The sequence below is a fragment of the Alligator sinensis genome, unplaced genomic scaffold (assembly GCF_000455745.1).
Source record: "Alligator sinensis unplaced genomic scaffold, ASM45574v1 scaffold156_1, whole genome shotgun sequence".
NCBI classification, from domain to species: Eukaryota; Metazoa; Chordata; order Crocodylia; family Alligatoridae; genus Alligator; species Alligator sinensis.
Genome location: NW_005841844.1, coordinates 5,022,407 through 5,026,855, shown reverse-complemented (window position 1 = coordinate 5,026,855; position 4,449 = coordinate 5,022,407). Strand labels below are relative to the sequence as shown.

General features: G+C 41.9%; 1 protein-coding gene across 3 annotated transcripts in view; it reads left to right on the top strand.

Moving 5' to 3' along the window:
- Positions 1-4,449, top strand: part of RANBP17 (RAN binding protein 17) — a 284,936-nt gene that overhangs the window by 224,081 nt on the left and 56,406 nt on the right. The gene's annotated exons all lie outside the window — the stretch shown is intronic.

The following is a 4,449-nucleotide window of genomic DNA, read 5'->3' as shown; positions in this document are numbered from 1 at the left end:
TGCTACTGGGTTTTTTGGTCAAAAAGAATAATGCTGTAATTAATTGAGGGATGTAGCCAGCTGGAGAATATAGATCAGCTTAAAAGGGGAATGTTTTTATTTGAAGACAGCACCTGAATAAATTTCAAAAGGATTAAAGTAAATTAATATCCAGGTACATGAGTTTTAAAAAGGCAGTTTTTCTTCTACTTCACACTATGAAAAGCTATCTTTTAGTCACCTTCTTCCTCTAATATTTCCAGGTAAATCTCCTTCTGTAGTAACACACCTCTGGAATGATTGTAACCCTTTAAAATTTATTTTTACTTAGCGAAAGAAATTAGAAGGTAGACATCTCTTGATCATGATGTCTTTGTGATTGATGTAATACAGCTTGTGACGCATCAAATTCCTTTGAATATAAGCTGTCCTTGAAATTAAAATAAACCCAATTTTTCTGATCCTCAAGATAAAAAAAATAAAAATCATGTTTAGGAGAAATGCTTTGTTTTAAAAATTGTGCTTTATAGTTGAAGGTATAGTGTATATGTGACTTTATAACAAGCTCAGCATTTAATTATAATTTGCAAATTTAATTTTTTTTTAAAGCAGGGAAAATAAATTTATGCAAATGACCATCCTCTCAGAGTCCTTCCACTCATTTTGTAACTTTGCTAATATATTTCAGTTTTTTATCTCGATGTGTTCATGGATCAGGCTCACAATAGTCTGATCTTACTGTATCATCTTAGAGCAGGGGCGGGCAATTATTTCAGGTAGAGAGTCGCTTACCAAGTTTTGGCAAGCTGTCAAAGGCCGCATTGGTAGCCCCACCCCTGGACAGATGCCCTGCCCCTGGTTGCCATCTTGTGACCAGAAGTCCCATCCCTAACCCCTGACCTTTGCCACCAGAAGTCCCTGCCCTTGCCCCCGGAAGTTCTCCTTTCAGCAAGAGGTTTTGCTATCTCAGAACCAGAAAAATACTAAATTATATTCTAAAAAGCGAACATTTACAACATTCATTCATTTGGTTTCAGAAAATAATTTTGTCCTGATTTACATGCGTTTGTGTAGTGTACATAGAGGTGATTGCACAGTAGCTTAAAATGAAGTTTTACCCTTCTATATTGTGGGGGGTGGGTATAGTTTGTGAGGGGCTGTGGGTGTGTGGGTATGTGGGGTGAGGGAGCATGTGGGGGTTGTGGATTTATGGGGTGTGCGTGGCTATGGGGTTTGTGGGGGCTGGGTGCCTGGGGTGTGTGAGGGGATGTGGGTGGTCTGCATGTAAGTCAGTGCGAGGGGGGTGTGGGTGCATGTGTATGGTGGAGTATGCACATTGGACTCAGCCTATGAACACACACACACACACACACACACACACACACACACTATCTCTGCCTGAATGCACAAACACACACACTGTCCCTGCCTGCCCCCATGCACACACTATCCCTGCCTGCCCCCCCACACACACTGTCCCTGCCTGCATACATACACACACGTACGCACACACACACACCCTACTGACATGGCCCTGCGCTCCCCGGTCTGGCAATGCAGCCGGCAGCCACGTGATGCTGGGGCAGGAAGGGAGTGAAATGGCTGGGGGTGGGCAGAGCTGGGCTGTTCAGTCCTGCTGAGGCTCCCCCTGGGTCCTAGTGCCCCTGCCTTGTCAACTTTGACAGGCTGTGGGGCAGATAAATATTAATTTTCTGAATTTTTTAGGGGCCCTGCAGGCCAAGTAGAATGACCTTGTGGACCGGATTCAGCCCATGTGCCATATTTTGCCTCCCACTGTCCTAGAGACATATTAAGTTTGTTTTTAGCTGAATACCGTATACCCCCGACCTATTAGTATTTTAAATGTAAAATTGTGTGTATGTCATTGATATTTACAATTGTGCCAAACCCTTAATCTGTAATATTTTGATGTGTTTATTGTGTTTTATCATTTCAGCCAAATTTAAGAAGTCATTAAACTCTTTTGTAAGTGCAACATATACATGTGTTTTGAGCATGACCAATTAATTAAAAAGTCACTCCCTATCTTGTGTGGTTTAAGTTCCAAACTACAGATATAAATCATTTATGCAGCAACTGGAATGTTAGAAAATGTACTCACAATTAATAATGAGGTCAAAAATAGTAACAAGTATTATACTGATACTATACTACTAAGTATAATATTGATGTTACGATACTATACTATTTGCAGGTGCAAAAATGGTATTAACTGAAAGGAAGGCTGAGTGGAAGCCCAGCCTAAGATCAGGTCATGATGTATATTCAGTTATTTTAAGTACTGCCACTTTTATTGCTTATTTATGTATTAACATGGTGAAAAAACTTTGGAAGAACACTAACGAAGTTGTAACTAAGGTTGCAGGTATCTATTTGGTAGCTGACCTCCTCAGAGAAAATACATGGTCCAGTTTTTAAGGTGCTAATCAGGGATTTGGTAAACAAGGGTTCAGTTGCCTGATGTCTCAAAGACTTTCTTTGTGACCTTGGGAAAGTCACTGAGGGACAAATCCTGTTTCATTTGCAGGCATCTAAGTGGCACTTATCAGTTTTTAACACTTAGGCAGCAGGATTGCCCAGGTACATGCATTACTACTGTAGAGGCCTAGGTTTGGGTTCTGACCCATGCTCCACTGGCTCTTCTGTACCTTGCATTTAATTGTTGTTGTATAAAATGGATAAACAGTAGTGGGTTAGCTTCTGCCCTGTTGGGAGGGGGTACAAGAGACAGAACCCCTTGCTTCCAGGACAGTGCCCTTCTCACTGTGCCAAAGCAAACTTTGGTTAGCTCTACACTTCCTGGCCCCATGCATATCCACTCCTGTTGGCTTCCCAAGCAGCGGGCCAGGAAGAGAGGTCTGAGCAAAGACTAGTCCATTTAGTACAGTGTTCCTCAACAGGTGTGCCACGGCACCCTGGGATGCTGGGAGTTCCTTTTGAGGGTGCCACAGGGGTAAAGGAATAAGCACTTGCTCTTCCCCACCTGGTCCCTATGCAAGGAGGTAAGTGTAGGCTCATCTGCCTGGTTCCAGTGCAAGGAAGTAAGGTCACACTTGTCCCTGCTCACTTTTGTGAGAGGAGCCAAGTGCTCCCTCCCCCACTGGCTCTCTCCCTGTATAAGGAGCTCGGCTCATCTGTGTCTGGCTCTAGTGCAAGGAGGTACTTACGCTTGTCCCTGCTCCACTGCTCGGAGGATCTAAGTGTTGGTTTCCACCCCGCCAGGTATTAAGTGCTTCAGTAAATAAATTAGTTATTGAAATGGGTGCTGCCTAATTCACAGGAGTTATGAAGGTGTCAGGAGCCTAAAAACATTGAGAACCACTGGGGCAGTGGTTAAAGCATTTTGCTAGGAAGTGGGAGATATAAGTTAAAATCTCATCTGAGAGCAGGGCTTAAATCCCCAGGTCTCCTACTCCTTTGACAAACCACTAGGCCTTTGAGCTAAAAGATGGGAGGCCCGTCCTCCTCCTCTCCCTCTCTCTCCCCCTTCCTGTCAAACAGTTGCTAGTTGTGCTTTTCTTCCAACCAACGCTTCAGGGACTTAGATTGAGTTACATGCATACCTGAGTGAGTCTTCCAGCCCAGAGCCTACGTAGAATCCTGAGCATGCTCAGAAAAAGATGCAAGATGAACATAGCTACACAAGTACAGGCAATATCCAAACTGTGGGTGCCAAAAACCGCAGTTACACAGCTATGCAAGTGCCACTTAGGCACATAAAGATGATATAGGATTTGTCCCTCAGTCTCCTTTTGTCTTTGTTAATGTGGATAATACAGCTCCTCTCAGGGTTTATCTTCATAGCTGAAAAGATGAGGTTTTTCTTTTTCTTCTAGTGATGAAAAAAGGAATCACAAAAGTATGGTAAGGGTCAGAACAATAATTATTTTGAGTTGCTGCCTAAATAGACCAAGAGCTTTAGTAAGACTAATGATTTATTGCATAGCAGAATAAAAAAAAATGACTCTTGCCTCATATAAGCAACACAAAATATTTACAGCTTCACAGCATTTTTACATTATAAACACTGAGATTTTTGAAGAGTAGTTCACAGCTGGAGACTGGTAAAACAGTTGGTTTTGTAATGGAAATATCTGTGGTGTGAGTGGTATATTTGATGTGTATGTTCATAAACAGCCATCCCAAGAGGTCCTTGTGGTAATGGATCAAAAGCAGGCTAAATTACGGTATGATAGCATTTAAGGCCCTGATCCTGCAGTCAGATCCACTATACTGAAGGTTCTGAGACGATTCATGGATAGAACATTTCTTACTAATACATCTGGTTGAAGAACTGGGCCTAAATAAGTAACTGAAATGTCATAGGATATACTTTTACCATATGCTCTAATTATTTATTTAGCTTTTTTAATGTATTTGTACTAGTAAAATAGTTTTTTTTCCCCTGCAATATGTACAAAAATAGGATCATATCCTGTTTGCATTCAG